The 14,948-nt window shown below is 32.9% G+C and overlaps 1 pseudogene; it reads right to left on the bottom strand.

Moving 5' to 3' along the window:
- Window positions 1-2,247: 2,247 nt before the first annotated feature.
- On the bottom strand, window positions 2,248-3,755 carry LOC141676892 (feruloyl CoA ortho-hydroxylase F6H1-3-like; annotated as a pseudogene).
- Window positions 3,756-14,948: the final 11,193 nt, after the last annotated feature.

Genomic DNA, 14,948 nt, shown 5'->3' with positions numbered 1-14,948 from the left:
CAATTGTGTGAAAGCCATTAAAAATTATTAAAACCATTGTATGTCTTACTTTATAAAATTATTTTCTTCTAACAATATCTTGGTCATTACAAAAACTGTTGTGAGCATAGTTGAAACACAATACCCCAAAAATAAAAAACCGTTGTCTAAAGTATTGTTTTCTTAATAAAAACCATTGTTTAACTAGATGAAATTTATACATAAACTGTTGTAGGAGTAAATTCGCATAACACTATTTTTAACTATTGTGCCTCTAAATTGTTATAATGGCTAAGAAACTGTTGTTTGTAGAATATTAGAAAGGGTCATATGCGTTGTGTGAATAAAATGAGACAAAGGTTTTATATTCAGTTGTGTGATGTATTTGTTACAATGGTGCGTAACCATTGTATGAGTGTCAAACACACCGCCCCCGGATAGACAACGAAAAATTCATCTTTTAGACAACGGTGGAAAACCATTGTCTGATTCAATATTTCTTATAGTGTTTTGAAAAGTTCCAAGTAAGACGTTTCATAGGGGGAGGTGTTGTCTTTGCTGGGATGTCGAATCAATCTGATGATGACAAATTGGTGGAGAATTTATAGTACTTTGTTAACGTTTTGATTATTTTTCCTTCATTCGTGTAAATCTAATCGCATCCTTTAGTGTTTTTTGTTCGAATATATATTCTGATGTCATCTGCACTTTCAGGCTTAAGACCTCCAATGAACTTTCCAACCAACCTTATGTGTCCATCCAAACACTCTTTTCTCAAGACTTTCAAATTTTGTTTGATAGTCACGTACCGAGCCTGTTTGTTCCACCCTCAATAGTGCCCTCATCGAAATATTTGCAATCACTTTGTCCAAAGCCTGCCCATAACTTATAACTTATCAGGAAAGATGTCCCATGTTATTTTTCTTCTTTTTTCCTTGTAGTCATATAGTAACCACTTTCACCACTGGTTTGCTTTTCCTTCAAGGTAGCATGATGTCAAGGATACTTTTTTCCATCTCAACGCGGTTGAACCATTCGTTGGATCTTCACCGAAATATTCAAGAAACTCAATTTTGGCCATTTGATGATTCGCTTTCCAAATCCTCTATTCCTCTCTGTTGAAACGAGAATGACCATCTCAATTATTAATATTGCTTGCTTCTTTATTTGCAATTAAAACTTTTGAAAATAAGTTTACAGTTTTCTCTAGTTGACGCATGTTGTCGGTAACACCAACTTCCATTCTGCTCAAACCATCTTGAAGTCCACCGAGAGGAGCCTCTAGGCTCTCGATTCTTTCCCAATGATAAGTCCCGATCAAAACTTATATTTAAAAGATAAGTTTCTCTTATGGTGACAAATAAACCAATTATTTATGCAACAATTCTCTATTTTCTAATTTACCACAAATATTGTTAAACAGAGTTTAACTACAATAACCGCTTCCTAAAATTGCTAAACATGATTCACTGAAATAATTACCACTAATTCTACTAACTGGTAATGACTAACATACACTAACTAGTTAGAAAATTCTAAATATTAACATATAAACCTATTCATAAGCATGACATACTATCAATGACCTATCACCAATGACCTATCACCTATCATCATCATTTGCATTTTCACATCTGGTAAGAGCAAGATTTTTTTTTCTAATAAAACTTTAAATAGAAAATATAACAATGTTCTAATCACACTTGTATTAATCTTTCATACTTTTTACTTATATACTAATATCAAACTACGCAAATTAAGAAGAAGCTTTCATTAATCAGATATTTGCATTCATCTCTTTATATATGTATTGTAAGGAAATTATTTTGTAATAAAAAGTTTCTTTTATAATAAGACAAGCTAATTGAAAGGGGTGAGATATCTCTAGTATTAGGAGTTCATATATTATTGTCCCAATTTCTAAATTCTAAGATAGATACTAATCGCATATAAGCCTAAATATTTAAAAAGATAGACAAGCAAGCAAGAAATTCGGTGTTTTGGAATACGAAGGATCCAAACTTTAAAATCGTAAATTCAAGATTGAAATTTTAAAGAACCAAGTTTATCAAATATCTGTAATGACGGGATCGTAAGATTTGGCAGTCAACTTCAAAAGCAGAATAATAAAATTTTATATTACCAACTCTATTTTCATTACATCATGTCAATAAAAATTCTGTTTTCTAATACATCAGTTGTACTAATTTTTAGTAATTAAGAATGACGAAATTAACATGGGACTGTAAACATGAAACACCAACACAGGGTACATGACTTTATTCAGTTTAACAGCTTATAGTCTAGACAAGCAATTACATCTTTGCGAAATCGAGTGTTCTTCCCGTCATGAGATTTCCTGTAGAAATGTTTCACATAATCAGAGTACAAAACCTGTTTGTATATTGGTTTTTCTCCGTTCTTGAGCACCTCAGGAAGGGGGCCAATAATTTCTTCGGGTCTGGGGTTAACAAAGACCGGCACCGAAATTCTGTTGTTGCTTCCATTGGCTGCAACACAGTGCTCAGCACTTTTTTATTTCCCATTACTCAAGATTTGAAGAGCATCACCAATGTTTATTACTATTGCTCCCTTGAGAGGAGGTACGGAAATCCAGGTATCAGTCTCCATCTTTCGGATGAATAATCCTCCGACATTGTCTTGGAGGAGAAATGTGAGTGAGGAGACGTCAGAATGACGTCCGACTCCGATTGCAAGCTCAGGGTTTGGACAAACAGGATAGTAGTTGAGGTTGATTCTCGTTGAGCCCATTATAAGTGATTCTTTTGACTCCATGTCCACATTTAATCCCTGCATAAGGGCTTTTAGTAGCCGCTTCATCACCAACTTAGACTTCTCCACATATTCCATTACTTCATTTCTGAAACACATTGGCAAAAAATTTGTTATTCCACACTTAAAATGAATATTGACCTATGAATTAACCATAATTTAAGTTAATGACCCCCTGGGCGATGCCCCAAGGTATAAGTTAATTATTCTGTTTGTCCCAGTTAATATTTGACCTGAGTACGGAGATTATAAAGGTAAATTAAACAGATTAATAAAAATCTAATAGTTTAGTGATATCTACCTAAATTAGTGAAGAAAAATGTGTTAGTTTAGAAAATGTTAACACTTAGCTAGATAGAATATAAAATGAAAAAAAAAGTATTAACATAGATCGAAAGTTGGAGTATTTCTTTATTTTGATGGTCGTGAAAAATAAAGATTCTTGTTGAACTTGTTCAAAAAAGAAAATAAACTTACTTGCATGCAGATGGCCAAAATTCAGAAGACTTTTCATCAGAAACCAAGATACTAAGATAATCTTTCCACTCGAGAACTTTGTCTACTTTTGGAAGAAAGCTTGTTGTAAGCCTAACAGAATTTGTAGGAGACTTTTCTTGGGTAAACATGATCTTCTCCTCCACAGGCAAAGCAAAGAATCTACGGGTAGCTTCCTGGACATTCTCGAGAACCTCAACAGACTCCATGATTGACAATCTGAAAGAATCCCCACTTTTGAGCAGCGGCCACAATCTTATCAGCAACATTGGGATCATCCAAATTGGACATGTCGATCACGGGTATGGACTCTTCTTTCAGGACCTTTGTCATGTTGAACCGCTCCTCCACAGGTTGAATATATTGCTCTGGTAAGGAATCGAGCTGAAGATCGGAGAGACCCTTTGTTCCATGCCCTTTCTTTACTGCAAAATGTCTGTAATCGTCAGTGAAAGATGGAGCCATTGTGTTTGAATCAACTGAGAATGTATACAGTGAAATCAAGTAGGAGGACAATATAATTAAAAATGCAAGTAACTACATGATATTTATAGACATTCCAGTGGGGTAGGTTGAGACTGTTTAAGTTGGTTTACTTGGAAAGCATGTTTTTTAATACATTTCCTCAATTTAATTTCCTAGGAAAAAAAAATCAGTATTTGATATTTTCGAAACACTAAAAATTATACACTTAACCTAACAAAATCACTAGATGTATCAATGGTTTAAACGATAAACAAACAATAATAATCAATGATGGAGATTAATTATATATGTGTTATCAATGATGCGTGTACACATTATATATTAAAAAAAACCAAAGATTGTACTAATATATAAATTTTAAATTAATTCTAGTTTTTAATGTGTCACCCACTTCAGTAAAAATTGATTTCCGCGAGCCATTTTTATTTAAAATTTGGAAAACTGAGAAAGTAAGCCTATGAGTGGCTGAAGGTGCTTATTACACATTTTTGGAATAGTTAGTAGCCTCCCGCACAGGCAACGGCTATCAATGAGTGCAGCATTCGTAGAAAATGTGTAGGTAGAGACTATCCGTTTATATTTATCTACATTTATATAAAACTCTCTTTATCTTTTCTTGGAAAGAAAAACCAATACTTTCTTATTTATTTGATTTGTCATAAAATAGAAAAGTTAATTCAAAAAACCAGATGTTTGAGGAGAAAAATTGATGAAATGCATGTGTAATCCAAAAAGCTATATAAAGTATAACAACTATAAATTCTTATATATATATATATAAGACTTTGTTATTATCAAAATAATAAATTGTTTAATAACTAGATTTTCTTAATAAATCACCACCATGTACGCCACAACGACTTATTCATTGTACGCTTAATGCTATGGTTTGTTACAGGCCTGTCAACCGATCATGACTAAATTCATATCCATTGTCCTTTAAATTTGTTAGATCGATTTCGGATTAGATTGCTTTCGGATTTTTAATAACATAATTCATATTCAAATCTATTAGGATCTCGGATTATCGGATCAAGCTCCGGATCCATTTAAGTTTTTTGAGATAAATAATATTAATTTAACACGGTTCAATAATTTAGAAAACTTAAACACAAAAAGCTATTTTATAGTCAGAGATTGTTAGATATTGAGTGTAATGAAATATAACACAGGGGGATGAATGTGTTTCTTGAATTTTAATTCTCTTTTGAAACTATTTGGGTTAAATTGAACAAAAGCAAATATGAATTTGTAGAGGTAAATTGTTTGACAGTAAACACAAGAAAAGATCTCTTTTTGTTCGGTAAAGAAGTGACATATTGATAAATAAAATGACTTATCGATATCTTGAGTTCTCTACATGTGTATTTGACTTGTCGAGATCTCTAATTCTCTACATGTAGAATGACTTGTCGACATCTCCAATTCTCTACATGGGCTTTTAACTTGTCGACATCTTGAGTTCTCTACATGAAAATTTTGACTTGTCGATATCTCTAAATTCTACATAAAGAAATGACTTGTCGATATCTCCAGTTTTGAGGCGCCCCAAAATCCGAACTCAGAGATCTAGGATGTCACACCAACTTGAATCCTGTATAACACTTATCTCATACAACAATATATAAATACTCACACCTTTATGACCCCACACTTATCAACACACACACACTTACATGTTATTGTCTTGGAAACGAACAATTCATTACTAGGGTGTATCAATCCACAAAGTAATAATTATTACAAACCAAAAGTGATTAAGTTTTATCACAGGTGTAACCTTTATTTAAGGTTAGACCGGTGGCCAAATATACGTTTCTTCACTATTACCTTACATAAGTCATACTTGTAAATAAGCTGGACCAAAAACAACTGAAACCAATCCAGCTTATACGGTCTACCTAGGGTACTGCATCGAACATCATACAAAACAGTTGGTCGTTTCCTACCCATTTCCTGTCCTTGAGTTTCATGATAGGCATCTTGATTCATTGTTATGTTGTGTCAATTTAAGAAAACAAGTGTGAGCTACAATGCCCCGCATAATAATGTACAGTATGAAAAGTCTGTATAAGAAATTCATATCTGATTCTGTATATGATGTATATGTTTGTTTAAAATAGTTTTTCTTGGTGATACACACCTTCTTTCAAAATAATTCTTTTAATGACTTATTAGTCTGCAAATACCTTAATGGTAAATCCAGCACCTAGGCTTGAGTTACTGTATTGCATCACAAATTCAATTGAAAGAATGGGACAGTCTCCAGAGCCCTACTATATGATGATCAGTCGTACAACAGAATAATATTATTTTCTACATGTAGAGCGATGACTTCCTTACTCTTAGATATCACCCTGGCCGCATACGGGCTATGTGTCTCATTCTGAGTATACACACACTTCGTAGGTCCTTGAGTACACATGGTACTATCTCCTACGGTACTAGTAGACTCGTCATATACTTGGAACATCAAACTATATCGAAGTTTCCCCAACGTTTTGCTTGTTGATAGGTACAACTCATCTTATATATATATATATATATATATATATATATATATATATATATATATATTCCCATGGATTTTCGGAGGAAGTGCTAGGATAATGTGAGTTGACCGTTGTCAACAGATAAATAAATAAGGGGGAGGTTCTTTTAAAACTATGGTCAAAATATTTTTAATGAGTCGAGATAATATTTTCGACGATCCGAAAGGATTATATTGATTTTCTGAAAGTCAAAAAATATTTTAAAATAGGTTTTATGAATTTTAATTCATATTACATCATTTATAAATATTTAATAATTAAATAATAATTATTAAATAATTAAACCTCGGATAATTGTATTTTAAATGAATATTTGAAATAATTTTCCTCAACTAGTTTATGTTTTAAGAATTTAACTGACTTAAAACATATGAAATAATTAAATTTTAAAGTAAATAAATACTCTCTGGAGAATCCTTCTCCTATTTAAATGGATATCCGAAATAATATTTATTATTCGAGTAATTAAATAAAATTGAGGGAATACGATAATTGAAAATCATTTTAAATAAAATTCAAGGTATTTAATATTTCGCAAGGGGCATCGAGTCCGTTGGAATAAAATAAGTACGGACTTTTGATCGTCTAAAACATTACTAGGATAGTTCCCGGGTTTTCACTTTGTAAACTCTGACTGACTCTCGGTCTTAGAATTTATGCATCACGCTTTATTGTAGCGTTAAAATATTCTACGATATACTCATAGTAAACTCAATCGTTATTGATGCACAAACTCGTAATTTTACTAGCATGGAAAACATGGTATTTAATTTGTACGAAAGGCAGTAAAATAATTTTTCACAACACAACAGTATATGGAGTCGGGTTCGTAAACTTGCCTGGGTGCTTTGAAGTGGATGGTGCTCTAGGGTCCGCTCGGAAATCTATAATAAAAAACAATTATCATTCCGTTAGACTCTGTTCGTATTTATCATTAATTGTACATACGCGATACTTTCTATTCATTCACGCAACTCGCTTTACTCTCATTATTCTAATAAGTACAAGTAGTTGTCATCTTCGCTTTCTTTTCGTAATCCCTTATGTCCGTCGATGTCTTTTACATTTCTTCACTCGACCCCACTCTTGATTCTTAAGGGTTTCTATTCGCGCGATCTCGGCTCCGATATTTTTATAAAATTGAAATATCCATAGTTTTACTTGAAATTTTTATGGCAGTTAATAAACTCTCTATTTCTAACTCTCTGTAAAAATATCATGATTTTTGAATATTTTAAGACAATCATTTCTATTTCAAAGTTCGTAATTCGTAGCAGTTTTTATCGCGTAAATCATTTTCACTAAAACAGACTTATCTTTTGAATCGTAAATCGAAATCAAGCGTCTAAACTATCCTTACAACAAGCTCTATCATTTTTAAGTCTTACTTTTTAAGAAATCACAGTTTATACATTCTGTACTTCTGCAGAAAACTTAAGGTTATGATTCTCTCATTTTAACGACGTTACGCTCGCGACTCGGTTTTCGTTTTCTCTCTAAATCATTAACCAACAATCGACAAGCACCATACCATAATCTTAACACTTACTCCTCAAAAGAACATCATGTTATTAAGGCCACAACATCAACCTTAATAACTAACTAACTAAACATCAAGAAAATAACAAATCAACCATCAAAACTAGGTTTACAAGTAAGATCCATAATCTTCTTGAAACTTAAACCTTAAACATAGTTTGGTTAGGGATTTATACCTTTCTTGAAAGCTTGGAATGTGTTCTTCTTGATTGTTGAATCTTGGGGAGGCTTGATTGTGCTTAATGATCCTAAATCATGCCATGAAAATTAAGAAATCAAGAAGTGTTACTATTTGGCACTATTCATCATCACTTTCATGGACTTATTTGCCTATCCAATTCTTAATGAAATGCTCTCAAAAATTTATCTTACCTTAGTTTGATATGTAGGAAGCGTAGGAATTAATTAGAGGATTTATCCATGGCTAGAAGTTGAGCTTTGGAAATTGATTTCTCCTTGTTTCTTTAAGGCCCGAATAGAATGCTTGCAAGAGAGAGAAGAGAGAAATTTTTTTGCTTGTTTGGTTGCTTCTTGTAATTGTGATCAATCTTTTTCTATACATTCCTAAGGATTGGAAAATCTTGCAATATCTTCCTAGCTAAGCTATTCTCCAAGCTATATTGCTAGCTTAGTACCATAATTACTATTCATGTCACTATTTGCTAGCTAGGTTACTATTTGGTTGCTAACCTTGGTTACTTTCTTACTCTAGTTAGTTTGCATAGTTTGCATGGATTGATACGTTTTATTTATTCGCTTACGTGTTTGCTTGGTCGCTTATTTGTTTTCGTAATAAAACTTCGTAAGCGGTTCGCGGGGTAAATCCTTTCTTATACGTCCTTTAAGCTTTGAAGCCTTGTACTTGGGTTTGAATTTATAGGATTTTAGATTCGTAATTGTATTATGATTATCGTGTTCCTCGATGGTTCGTTAATAGCGTTTACATACACTTATTTGGTACGTATAATCACGTTATCGACTCGGAAACTAAATTTCCCATGCATAACATAGTGTGGGCTAAAAAAATTTCCCCGATTGTCAGGGTTACCATTCATCAAACATTTTACAAAGTCTTAAAAATTCGAGTTATTACAAGTTCTCTATATATGCATTTTGACTTGTCGATATCTTATATCTTTACATGTATGTTAACTTGTCGATATCTCTTGGGACTTTTTTAAAAGTCATTTTGGATTTCTCGAGATCCCTTGATCTGTGACTTGTCGATATCTGACTTAGAACATTTTTTCTAGAATAGTATTATTCAAATCCAAGCTGCTACACTTCTCTCTGAGGCATGATCAGGATTTGATCTTCTTCCAGAGTTTATTCCTTAGCTTGAAAGGTTGTTCACAGAAAAATCTTTCAGTCTAATATACTAAATATTTTTACAGATTCAAGAAATACAATTAGAAAATACAAATATAAATTATCATACAACTTATCCTAAGGGCTGTCAATATGACTTAGTATTGTTATATACAGGCATGCCTTGCATAACAATCTCCCCCAATTTGTGAGAAGATTACTTGTCACAAAGTCATGCCTGATAACAAGACTAACCTCAAGCTACAATCAAATACAATTGGACTAACGAATTTACAAAGTACATTTTATACAACTTGCAGTTATATCAGTACGGAGTTCTAAAGCTTATCTAAATTTCTCATAACCAGGTTCTTTTTTAATGAGGTCCTTGAGTTTTATTAATGTTTCAAGTTCTTTTTTGTGACAGGTGTCACAGTTTGACTCACAGTATGAACTGTGGTTGTGATACCATGTTGTTCAGTAGTAGAGTGAACCTCCATTGGAATTGGGGGGGGGGGGGATTTAACCAAGTTACTATCATGTACCATTGCCTCAAACCAATGTCCCTCTTACAGGGGACTAGCCCTTGAATGTGTTTGATAACTTGCCTTCCTAATATCTGGATCATTGGCAATTATACTCCCAGCTTCAATTGACATAGCAATATCAGTTACGGTTGTGAGGGGAGTTGTTCCTGATTGAGAAACCTCCAATACAGGATTTGAGTAGCTCCCCCTCAAGAGTACTACCCTCAAAACTTACAGTCTGTGAAGACTGTTGTACATATGAAGGTGCAAACGGAACCTGCACAGTGTCTTCAGTAAAACTGATGAAACTTCTTTGTTTTTTATGGTGTCATCAAGGTCTATCTCAGCATTTATCCTCTCACCATCTAAAGATTGTATCTGAGTAGTGAGCACAATTTTCTAAACTGTATCACTTGATGTTAGCAAGGCTTGAGAAGATGATTCAAGCCTCTCATTGTAAGATGAAAAAATTTGAGAAATGAGATGAGTGAGTTCAGGAATTATTTTTGGCAACTCCCCCTGAATGGATGAGGGAGTTGTGTTTGGAATATGTTGTAGGCTTGATGATATTTTACCAAAATACCTTAGTAGATTTAATTAAGTATAATTGTAGCTTTTAACGGATAATCTTACTCTGTCATTCGTTGAAAGAGTAACTTATGTTTAAATAAGTTTTTGTAGCATATTCCTGTGTACTGTAATGTCTTAGAGAATTTGAAGTTGTAAGATATTCTAAGTCATGTTGGCTGCTAGAATGATATGCAAAATAGGTTGGCCAATTCTAAATATTAGATGCCTTGTAATTTTGCATAAATGAAATTGAGTCAACTGCTATGGAAATACTTTCAACGGATGTTATTACAAGACTTCGACGGATGACCCAAATCTCAATCAATGAATGACCAAATAGAGTCTTAACGGATAATCAATAGAGTCTCGACGGATAATAAATTCAAATAGGAGTTGATAGTGACTTGACAGTCACATGGGTTGATTATATATTAGCAGGATTTTGAGAACACTGAAACATTTCCATTTTCGTGCTTACTTGAAGAAATATAAAGATGCTGGATAGAGAAATGAAGAAACATGTAATTAGACTTAGACATTTTGTTTTATTAGTTTGTCTTTCTCACAGGTTACTTGGTGATATATAAACCAAGAGTAGCAAGTAGAAAAACATCGATTGAAAGAACTGAGAAATAGATAAGGCATAATCTGTTAAGAATTTCTTGGTTCTTACTTTGTAAATTTACTTGTAAGCAGTTGTGTACATTCTTGCATCATAGAGTTCTCAATCAATATATATCTCTTGTGGAAAGATCAATCCACCAGAAATTTTTTAAATCTTTGTGTTTAATAACTTTTTGTTTCGAATACATTCATATTTCATTCCGCATGTTTGCATATTCAAACACTGATATAATTTGATAAAGTAATTTCTTTAATTTCGAAAAGAAATCTAGAATTAAATTCAACCCCCCTTCCGTAATTCTATTGTTAGATTGTTTGGGAGTAACAATTGATGTCAGAGTAAGCTCTTAACACACTAAAAGTTTAAAGATCAAAACAACTAATAACATGAGCAGGAAGGATGTTGGAGTGAAGATCCCTTTTCTGGATAAAGATAACTAACACCAATGGAAGGTGAAAATACACCTGCATCTTCTCTCTCAAGATGAAAGATATGTTAATTGCATTGAGAAAGGTCCTCATGTTCCTCGGAGAGCTACTACAGATATTAAAGGAGCTGTAGGCAATGAGCAAAGGATTCCAAAGCCATAATCAGAATGGATAGATGAAGACATTGAACAATTGCACAAAGATAAAAAAAGCTATGAACATTCTATTCAATGGTCTTGGTGGAGATATCTTTGACAATGTCATCAACTGTAAAACTGCTAAAGAAATTTGGGATCCAATTTAAATCATATGTGATGGAACTGAATAAGTGGGGGAAAACAAGATGCAACTTCTAATCCAGCAATATGAGCACTTTCATTGTGAAGATAGTGAATCTTTGAGTGACATCTTTAGTAGATTTCAAAAACTACTAAATACACTGAAGCTGCATGGAAGAGTCTATCAGACAAAAGATTCAAACCTGAAATTCCTTAGATCTCTACCAAAAGAATGGAAGCCTATGACTGTCTCTTTCAGAAATTCTCAAGATTACAAGGAATTTACTTTGAAGAGTCTGTATGGCATTCTAAAAACTTATGATTTTGAATTGGAACAAGATGAGCATATTGATAAAGGAAGGAAGAAAGGGGGATCTACAGCTTTGGTAGCTGAACAAGAGAGAGTGAAAGAGATAAAGGTTGAAGCTGTGCAATCTGCACCAAACTCTAGGGTTTGTGAAGGCAAAGGAATAGGGCTAGTGGTTGAACATGAAGATCATCTCAGTCAGGATGAAATGGACATAGATGAACATCTAGCTTTCCTATCAAAGGTTTTCCAAGATCAAATTCAAAAAGAATTTTGGAGCAGCCAGTCCAAATAGAAACATGGTGGATAAATCCAAATTCAAATGTTTCAAATGTGGCTTGAGTGGTCATTTTGCAAGTTGTAGAGACTGGGAATTTCGATATGTAATTAAATGAATAAAGTTTACTTTTGTGCTATAATTATGGTTTATGTGGAATTATGTGAATCAATTGAAGGATAAATGATTCCGTGGTTAATTGTCATTATTCTATGATAGTATCTGGGAATGTAGAGTAACTCGTTCCAGTTTGATGAGTTAGCTAAGGGATTAAGCTGTGTTGTCGGGCCGTCAAGTTGAACGGAACCCGTATTAAAAAGGGATTAAAGTGTTTAAGAGTGCGAATGCGAATTATATTTGATGATCTTGTGTGGCTGCCTGATATTTGATGTATGCGTGTTCAAATTTGCGCTCAGTGGTCTTTCAAATGATTTTAGGATTTTATTAATCTTTAATTATTTTTATAAAATTATAGAAATGTGATCAAGGTGCGAGATTTGCTTTATTATCTTTAAAATAGTCCAAGGGACTTTTAAAAATAATAGTTGGATGTATTTTGATGATTTGAGATTTTAAAATGATTTTATGAAGTTTACTTCTATTATTTGGATTTATTTGTAAAATCCATATGCAATAATCTATTTGTACATTAAATTTTTTAAAATATAAGAAGAGAGTTAGTTTTGTGTTTTTATTTTATAAAAAAGGAAACTGTAATTATTTGTGATTAAGTGGAGAGGAATTACAATATTTTAATTAGTTTTGTAAATCAAAATAGAAAAAGAAAAGGTGATTTTGTAATTTACCAAAATACCCCTAAAATGTTATATATATACTCCCTCCTTTCCCCCTTTTCTTTCTTTCTACATTGTCTCTCTCTTTGCTCTCTTTCTCGAGCTCTCTTCTCTCTTTAATCTCTCTACTCTCGGTATTCACTCTCTCTCCCTTACTCTCATCAATTCTTCCATTAAAACTCAATCTTAGTTTAAGATTTGAGTTCCTCATATCATATATATATATACATACATGTCTGCATGTGTGTGTGTTTGTGTGTGTTGGTATTCGATTTAGAGGGTGACCCTCTCGATTCTTGTTGTTTATCCGATTTCGTGATTGATTCTATGCAGAAACCTGTTGTTAAATGATTGCATGATTAGTTGTTGTGATTTTCTTGAATAATCAGTAAGGTTTCGAGTTGGGGGCCGAGTTTTGGCAACCCCGAATCCTTGCCGCTACTGGTGATGAACTCCGGTGAACTGGTGGTGAACGATTATGCTAACCCGAGTTTTATAATCTCTGAAAAACCTAGTTTCGAGTATTGCATGTGTTGTTTAAAAAATTGATTGTTGCTTTCGGTTTTTTAAGGAAATTGGTTCAAAAATGTTTTTTAAACTCGAAGAATTTGATGAATCTTCTTAGTTTTGATTTAGAATAAGATTTAATTGTGATTTGGAGGTGTGCATATTAAGTGGTATGAATGTATGTTGAATTGTGGTTTGAAAACTCATTATAAAGTTTCGACTTTAAAAGAAAAGTGCTCAAATTGATGTTAATCGAAAAGTTTCGGTTTAGATTAAGTTTGATTCTTGATATTTGACCTTGCATGTCGATATGGATAGTTGCATGTGGTTTTGGTTGAAAATGTCGAATGGTGCTTTAGTTTAAAAAGAAAATGGTTTGAATTATTTGGTTAATTTTTCATGATTCACGATTTTAATTATATGGCGTACTTAAGCTCGATTTTATATTGATGATTCGTTTGGATTTAATCTAGAAAGTATGCATGATAACGTTAAGTGGTTGCATGTTGAATTTCTTGATTTGGTCCTATTGTTTTGGTTCGAAATTTTGATAAAAGAAAAAGGGATAAGTTGTTTTGGTGTCAAGTTATACAAATGTGCGATTACTTGCTAAGTATAAAGCATTAAACTAGTTGTGATGCTTCGAGTATAAAAGTATATCGTATTATGTGCTATATGACTATACTTATAGTTATTAAGATAAAGGTTTATTACGATTGGGGTAGAAGAATAGACGTTCTGAGAAATGTCGGGAATCGATCAAGTGTCTAATTAGGGTTTTTTGTGGTATTATTGATTTGGATAGCGGAGGCATTCAGGATACTAAAGAAATAGACATTTTAGGTGGTAGTAGCTCATATGCCATAAAGCAGAAAAGCTATTTGAGGCAAGCAACTCTTCCTTCTCTTACAAATTTGATTATAGAGAGGATATTATCAATGCCATGATAAAGTAGTGATCCTTTATAGCAATTGTCATAAACCTATTATTGATTTTTAAGAAACCCTGATATCGATCCTTGTAATAACTTGTTATCAAACCCTACTGATCCTTTATAATAACCCTATTAATACTAGCATTTATTATTTTGCTCTATCACCTTGTTACCTTTTTATCTCGTAAACCTAAGAGAATCCTTATGAATCTCCTTACGTTATGTTTTGATTAACTTGGACTCTTCGATAACCCGTACACCTTGATTGTATTGATCTTTTGGAACTATTCTGATCCCTGTTTACTTTCGATTCGTTCACTTTTCATTGAAATCTTGAATTGAACTTAAGATAGATTTTTGACTTGAGTGAGTCCGAATGACTTCATATTCTTGGTAATGATAAAATGAACTTAGTCAAACTTTTCCCACTTCCAATACAAAGGTTTTCCAAAACAAATTCCTGATTGATTGGATAGAGACGTAAGAGACTATTGGGACTAGTCCAGTCAAATAAGAGGCTAGCGGGGCTAGTCCAATATAAGGATGAAA

Source organism: Apium graveolens, chromosome 8 (assembly GCF_009905375.1).
Source record: "Apium graveolens cultivar Ventura chromosome 8, ASM990537v1, whole genome shotgun sequence".
NCBI lineage: Eukaryota > Viridiplantae > Streptophyta > Magnoliopsida > Apiales > Apiaceae > Apium > Apium graveolens.
The sequence above is the reverse complement of the archived record's forward strand: the minus strand, read 5'-3'. Positions and strand labels throughout refer to the sequence as shown.